The sequence below is a fragment of the Amphiura filiformis genome, chromosome 2 (genome assembly GCF_039555335.1).
Source record: "Amphiura filiformis chromosome 2, Afil_fr2py, whole genome shotgun sequence".
Classification (NCBI taxonomy): domain Eukaryota; kingdom Metazoa; phylum Echinodermata; class Ophiuroidea; order Amphilepidida; family Amphiuridae; genus Amphiura; species Amphiura filiformis.
The window spans coordinates 94,077,502-94,086,145 of NC_092629.1; the positions used below are offsets into that span (position 1 = coordinate 94,077,502).

Genomic DNA, 8,644 nt, shown 5'->3' on the forward strand with positions numbered 1-8,644 from the left:
CGATATTGATATAAAATTGGATCGTTTGAGTCCATATTTATTGGTCGAGCTATGAGTTTTACAACTCATAGCGAGACCAATAAATATTGAGCGTAAAACATCCAATTTTATCATTATTATGTTTTGGATCCAATATTATTACAACTTGGATCCATCAAAACATAATAATGGTGAATATTGGACATCTTAGCATACAGAGTGTTATGAAATTCAGAGACAAGTATTGTATATAGACTATTTTCTATAGTAGATGATTAATTTGTGTTTGAAAAGTGCTTCTGGGTGGATAAAATGTACGTTTTGAAGCAACACGTCCTCTCATTATGTATCTGTTCTTTGAATATCTGACAAAATGTGCATATTTCAGTATACTAGCGGTCACCCGTCTTTCGCGATCAGGGTCTTTCGCGGTTGGTAAATTTTGTTATATTTTGTGTACATGTTATGTTTTATTTAATGTGATTAATGGTATGAGAGGAGATTATCATTTAGAACTTAGAAGTATAATATTTAGTATCTTTTCCATATAAATCAATGGCTTGAAATTGCAATTAGATCATGATCGAAGCAAGTCTTATTGCCACCATATCATATCCACCGTGAGAAGTCTTGCCCCTGTGGGATGCTGGCCACCCTACCACTGTAGATTTCCAATGGGGGTCTTTGATGAACGACCCACATACACTGTGAATGTAAAAAATGGTAGGGTATTCTAAAAGATAGCCTCATTGGGCTTATCATTTTCATCCAAGTTTGTCCCCAACCTTGAAATGTACCTTGCTGCCCCCGCCTCCTGCAAAAGTCCTGGCTACATCACTGAGCAGATGAACACAATTTTATTCACATCCCTCTTGGCCCCTGTGGCCTGCTGGCTGATCTGATATTTTAGATTTCTATGCATTTGTTGTACTTTTTATTTGTTAGCCCATTTTGGATCAATTTGTCGTACTCTTTAGTCCATTTGTGACAATCCCCCATGATATTTGCCTTGTCCCCCCTCTCTCTCTCTCTCTCTCTGAAAAAGTCCTGGCTACACCACTGTGCAGCTGAAACAATTTTATTCACACTTACTCTATTTCATATAAAGTTATGATTTTTTTTTGGCAACCCTGATTAATTTGTCCTTCAAAAGTTTCACTTACAAACTAATTCAATAAACAAACACTCTACTGTTGACTATAGGTCCTCCATAAAAACACAGAATACATGCTAATGTTGATAAATTAGTTGAATAAACAATAGATGTTAATTGAGTTTCTACTGTGTCATGTAATATTTGAGACTACGGGCATACTTCTACTGTGTCATGTAATAGTTGAGACTACAGGCATAATATCCTCACACCGATGACAGGATCAATATTAGTGTATTGTGTTGGCATGAAAAGTTTTAGCATGCAGGTACTCTGCTAGTGGCTTTGAAACTAATTAACATAATTTGACACCCTTAACGTAAACAAAAACAAAATTGGACGTTTTATTGGGGTGCGGACAACTTTACTCTACGCAACGCAAAAATCCGTTTTCCGAAATAATGTAAAACGTAGGAGTTTTTAGCCTTACCAAGTCGCCAAACTCAGTAATTTATTATAGATAGGGGAATAAGGGTGGTGGTGGGGTCTGAAGACCCACTTCAATTATTTTTTAAAGTGCATATTTGTTCAAGTGGGGTCAAGTGGAACACCTTTTGGCCATGGCCGATTTGAAATAAAAACCTTCCCTATTTATGTAATACATATCGTAGTCACACGCGAAAAAAAATGAAAAACATACTTTACAGTGGAATGTACTATCACGCCCCAACGGATTTAGACTAGTAAGATATTGCTGGATAACATAAACACTTTGGGAATCATTTGTCGTACTTTTGTGCTTACATGGTAAACCAATGACGACATCAAAATCAAGTCAATCATCCCCCCCCCCCCCCAACACTGCCCTGCAATGATACACCTTCTAGTTTTTAACCTCCCTCAGAGAACGTTTTATGGACTAGAATAATTAAATGTCGCACTACAAAATGTGTATTATATAACAGCTTGTCCAAAATGACGTTTTAGTTAAAGTAAGAATTTGTTAGCATTATTAATGACAGTCAGTACCTTCGAAAATTCGAAAAGTACAGCAAAGGTTGTAAGATGGGTAAATCCACAGCTTTGCAGTTTATCACTAGTATCTGCCTTATACGTCAATGAACCTTCTTGCGACCACATGCTAATATAATATTAGACAAAGACAATAATAATAATTAGAATCATAGGTCTTTCCATTCAGCGAACTTAAAGATTTGACATCAGTATGGGGTTACTGTGGACTACATTCATGATTGTAGAAACTTCTTAAGGTGTTAATGGCCCGCTTTGCATAATTATATTAAAATAATGAATGAAGTCTGCACTGTTCTTACTGTACATGCTGCCAGTTATTCAAAGACATTCAACGAAATGAAAAACTATGAAACATAAGTCACATTTCTACCACATGATAAAATACCTTAACACAACCTTAAACTACAAACCATGAGTTCACAAGAGAGCGAAACCCCAAACTTCAAGCTAGCCAAGTGATAAAGCATTGGTTTACAATAAAGTGAAACCATATACAACATAATTCAGCTCTCCCTAAAGGATGAGAAAGATAATACACTTAAACAAACTTATAGACATGATAATGCCACAAGGATTAAAAATTATGCCCAAGAATCAAGTCGGAATGACACAAAAGCTAGAACTAAAAGTTGTGTGTCATAGTCTCAGGATCGGAGTGATTTCTCCCCAATACACATAAAACATAACATATATACAAAATCATTTAGCATAAAAGAAGACGAAACTAAAATAACCAAAAAAGTAGTCGCTAATGAAGGCAGTGCAGATGTAAAATGTCTAAATATCTGTCCTCATCCAAATTTCACGCTACTTCTATTAACTTACGTGTTTTCGACATCCCAAAATGCACAAACTAGCTTGCTGTACTTGGTTTGCTTTGAAGTATTCCGACTACGAGGATCCTGCCAAACAAAGAATTAATGTCCCATTCAGTGATCCCAGCGAAAGTGTAAAATAAATTAAACTGTTTATAAATTGCTTTAAAATCATATTGTCATATGGTAATTTTGAAATGAAACATTTGGCAAAAAAAAATGTACGAAAGAAAACAGCAGTATCGACGAAGTTGAAGCCCCATTCAAATACATGTAGCTAATTTATAATTGCAGATTCATGTCAAATGCCTGATTTTGTCTAAAATACACGGCTTTAGGCTGAACCACTAGCCAATGCTAGCAGGCTGTGTTAACACATCTATGACATTGACAGTGGTACCAAAATCTGAATTTGGATGATTTTTACTATCGTCCGGATGAGCAAATCACTGAATTTCAGCAGTCAGGTTACACTCAGCACTGTTTAATAAATCTTATGTGACCCCTCCCCAACACGACCTTTAAAAGATACACACCATACACAATGGTCAAACCCGGGTCTAAAACTGACTAGTGGTTCTTGGTATGTTTGGATGTGATACATATATTACATTAATATAAACACAAGCATTTAAGAGAAGCATAATTATCTAGTCAAAAATTTCCCGTTGACTTGTGTTAAACCTTATTCAGATTTCGGACAAGTTCATTGCTGTATTTTCTCGGCATTGACACGCATTAGACACACATATCTAAAAATACTGGACAAATTGTACCATAATCCATGCATGTACTAGAATAGCTATACAAAAATCTTAAACAAGTTAAATCTTAATAATATGTGCCAAGTTTTGTGGGAACGGATTACATACCGAGTTAAAATAAATGTTAGACAGAGAAGTGAATACAACTTAAAAGATGCAATGTTTTATTCATTGGTCAATGTACTACGAATATATTAATTGGTGCAAGTAGAAGTAGAAGTCCATCCTGTAGAGTTCGTGACCAACTCATAGCACAAAGATTTGAAAGTTATTTTGGGATCTTTGATTGATTCTGAATCAATTTAACTTGGGGAACCGATGACCTGAAACGATGTTTTTGCAGCCATGTTGCGGGTTTTCAAGGTTACATGGGTCATCGGTTCCAAAGTACTGTATAGTTTTTTTAATTTGCTTTCAGTTGTATTTCTATGCAAGAAAAATACAATTAGACACCAATATCACCATAGAAATCGTCCGACGTTGTTTACTATGGTCAGAATTCAAAAGGTCGTTGACCTATGAACATTTTTACGCCATAGCGCCCTCTTTTTGAAAGGTCTGACACATAACAAACTATACAATTTTGGAATCCTCATGACCACACGAGTAATTTGATATATTACTTGACATAATTGGAGCATTCTGAAAATTTGACCCCCATGTAACCTTGATTGGCCCCTACCAGGAATGCCCGGAAGATTCAGGAGGTGAGCCCAAGCTAAATTGATTCAGAATCAATCAAATATCCCAAAATAACTTTCAAATCTTTGTTCTATGAGTTGGTCACGAACTCTACAGGATGGACTTCTACTATAGAGTTTGCCTCCATTGTGTAATATGATTGGCGAATGTGTGCCACACCTCGTTCGTTATTCACCGAAATCTTGGTCATTTTGTTTCCATTGTTTATGATAATTTAAGATAAAAAGGTAGTTCACAATTGTTTTTTTTTAAGATATGCAACCTTCTAAGATAAACTGTGTGTTACATACCCATAATCCTCTCACTATATCTATAACACTATGCTTTCGTATAACTGTATGTTGAGTTACTGCTTATACTGTGCTACTCTCGCTATGATTGACATTACCTTTATTGGGAAAGAAATATTCAGTGGATTGTACTCATCCTCGTGCTTCCTCAGAGTGCCATTTTTGCTGAATAGGTTTATTGAAACCAATGCACTTCCCAGCAAGTGGTATACTTCTCCCGAATCATCACCCCAGTATTCAGTATCATCAGTTGGGGTTTTCTTAATGACGACTGTGAGATAACCTGTCACAAAAAAGAAATTCATTAATCAATGTCATTGTGTGTCTTTTTTTCCATTGACAATTGAGAACAACTGTTAAATGTTGCACTGTAGTACCTGTAGTACGAGAAGTATGAGAAATAATCCGGATTGTATAATTACGTACAATATTCATCAATATTAAGACACTTTTTTTATATAGTCAATCCATTAAAATGACATTTTAGAGGCAACAAATCTGTACGGTTGCCACCATGGGATGTTAAATACTTCCATTGTCAGATATATCCTTTACTCATTTCGTATAGCATATTATTAATGTGTTCATTTAGTATACATTAAATCCGATGTCAGTGAGGGAGGGCTACTAGACAGCCCAGGTAGACAGCCTTGATTATTGAAACTTGGTGGCTAGATAATATTTCAAGCCGTGTTTGGAAGTGATTTTAATGGTGCTTCATAAGAAAACAAACAGGCTCACAAATTTAGAAACATACTCGTTGCACACATTACCCTTAAATGTTCAACTTAACTTACGGGTTCCGTTATGAAGTCCAGACGCGAGAAATTCTTTTGAAATTGTAAGCGGCAAGTCACCTTCGCTATTGAACTGGAAATCTTCTTCACGGTTTTTGTGTTCAAATAGGTAGAATGCTGCAATAAGTTATGTCAATATGAAACATGATGCAGACAAATTTAAGACTTATTCTCACGAACAAAGGTAATTTCAAGAGAAACATGTTTTTAACATTTTAAAAGTTGTCATCATTTATTTTCAAACTAGCTGCAAGGCTCATCACGTGACATAAAAATACGGAATTCTACTTTTCACAGTGGGAATAAAAATGCTAATATGTAGGCAAAGCTGACATAGTTTAAATTTAAAGCCGTATTGTAACATTTGCTGTCAATATTTATCAAAATACTTTTTATACGATTTATTAAACTAAAATACCCTGCAAAATTCAATTTAGGTGCTGTAATTTGGCTAAAATCCAAGATTTCGAATAAAGTGCAGGAACCGTCGTTAAATTATTACGATGGAAATATTAGTCGAACACGTACGCGATGTCCATAACACAGTACGTACATATAATAGCTTGCAAGACGGTTATACACATCAAAGGACCTTGCCGTAGCACGACTGGTGGAGTAACACGCATTGGGCGACATCGGCGCTATAGTAAATCCCATTTTTCTTTGCTTTACCTCAGTTGTTTGGCTCAAAATTGAAAGGGGATATATCTGGCAGTGATAGTTAATATTTTGTGGAAAAGAAATATTATTTTAATCTAACTTATGGAAATGTTACAATTTGGCTGTAAGACAGGAATAAAATTGCTAATACGCAGTCAAAGATGACTGAAAATATACCTTATCATTCTATAGTTATTGGGGAATGGACATTTAATGCATGACTCTAACGATCAATTCTGTTTCTGTGAAATCAATTTACAGTTCCATTAATACAGGTCCAATGATATATGTTTGTATCTTTAACAAATTAATGTATGATCAAATTCATGGACGACAATTATTAGAACTACAAAGACAGAAAATATATATTTGACTTACCTAAATCACTGTTATTAGTTATTGTTCCAGGTGTCGCATTGTACGGGAATATGGATGCCACATTCTCAAAGGCTGATATAGATTGCACGCCTGTTGTTGTAGTGTCCATCTTCATTGGTATCATATTTTGTGTCGTCGTGATTTCGTGCTCTATATAGGAAAAAATGTTGATAGCGATAATACAATGATAAAAACAGCCACCACAAGTTTCGCATGTATTCATCAATGGCGTACCGTGGCCGCCCCTTCCCCGGGGGCTGAAGAAAAGCCAATTTTGCCGCCCCTTCCTCAACAGCCCGAAAAGGTTGCCCCATTTTTTTTACGGTCGTTTGAAAAAGTGAAGAGCAAAAAGAAAAAAAGGATTTATAGGCGCTACCGCCCCAAAGGCAACACATTTTAATGTATAGCACAATTATTCTCACATTTTCCGCCCTTTTTGCTTTACTAATTCTTTTTGCCGCCCCTTCTTCTTCCGCCACCCCTCTTTTTGCCGCCCTTCTTCTTCCTGCCGCCCCTTCAATTTTGCCGCCCCCTACTTTGACCCCGGGGGGCTGGCGCCCCCAAAGCCCCCCAAAATACGCGCATGTTCATGACCACCTGCTTTCACTTTGGGCGACAGCAACAATTCATTCATTCATTCATTCATTCATTCATTCATTCATTCATTCATTCATTCATTCATTCATTCATTCATTCATCATTTATTTCCAATCTTGTTTGGGAGTAAGAAAGAGCTTATTTTCATCATTAATGTTCTGGAGTGTCTTTCCTAGTAGGCCTAAACAGAGCAAGTCCATCCCTACCCACTACTTACCACATACTTATCCCTACCTGTACCCCACTCCGTACCCACCCTACGTCCTAAACCATGATTACTTCAACCAGCTACGCCTGGCAGATCTGGACATAATTTTGTCCACAAGGTCCGCTATCAATGTGCGAAGAATTTTGCAAACATTATGCAAATTACCAACTTAAATCTTAGACAGATGGCAGTACCCCCATGTCCAGCAAACACAGGAACGTATTTAAATCGTTGATTCATGTGTATTTAACATCTTTTGTATGATCACCAGCTTAGGTCAAAGGTCATAGTCACAAAAATGTCAAAAAATGTAAAGACTTGTAAACTGCTCATTTACTAAAGGAAAAAAAATCATCAATGAGATGAAGTTTGCAAACACATCCCTAAACAAGTGAACAACAATACTAAGGCCACCAACCTCCACAATGTAAGTCTCGATAACAATAATAAAATTAATGTTTCAATCAAAATAATTAGTGTCTTCCATTTCGACCATATTCATAAATAATTTGTGAATGATGAATTAAAATGTAAATCATAATATCACTAATATAATATATCAGCTAACATGAATTTGAACTATCATTACCATGGCGTTTTGCTTAAATAAAATAATGTTACAACCAGACAGTGGTTATGCCCTAACCTAGCCCACCCTAACCTCGCACCACCCCTTATCCCATGCACCCAACACCTCCCATACCACACACTACCCTCACATACACTAATCATATCCTCACAACCCATCCCTCCCCAACATCACCCACCACACCCTATCGTGCCCATACACCACGCATTCAAAACTTCCTACCCCAAATGATATCCCTACCATTTACCCCACATATTAAACCACCTAACACTTCTCCGCCCCCATGTCACCTGACCCCTTACCCAACCCATTCAAACCCTATCCCACATCTTCACATACCTACCTGTAGTAACTTCATCTGTCGTTGTCGCCCCTGTCGTTGCCTCTGTCGTCACCCCGTCGTCACCTCTGTCGTCGTTACCTCGTTGCACTTCCGTCGTTACCTCTGTCGTAGCCTCTGTCGTCGCCGCCTCAATCGTCGTCGCCTCTGTCGTCGCCTCTATCGTCGTCTCCACCTGCTCGGTCGTTACCTGGGAAACTGTATGAAAAAATCGTTGGTAAATTATAAAGCAATCAAGTTCACGAAGCACAAGTATTGCCCGTCTTCATGACCACCGCTTTCAAGACGTTTTTTTTTTCAATCCTAGATTGAGCAATGCTTCATCTTTATTTGTTTTTCATTATTCATTTTTATTATTCATTATACATTATTCATTTATTTTCATGCATTTTTTTTT

The 8,644-nt window shown here is 36.8% G+C and overlaps 1 long non-coding RNA gene across 1 annotated transcript; it reads right to left on the bottom strand.

The window, feature by feature from the left end:
• Positions 1–2,100: 2,100 nt before the first annotated feature.
• On the bottom strand, positions 2,101–4,955 carry LOC140137682 (uncharacterized). The gene is made up of 3 exons (XR_011856884.1): positions 4,777–4,955; positions 2,933–3,009; positions 2,101–2,213 (listed from the first exon to the last, which is right to left on the bottom strand). It is a non-coding gene; the product is annotated as an uncharacterized lncRNA (long non-coding RNA).
• Positions 4,956–8,644: the final 3,689 nt, after the last annotated feature.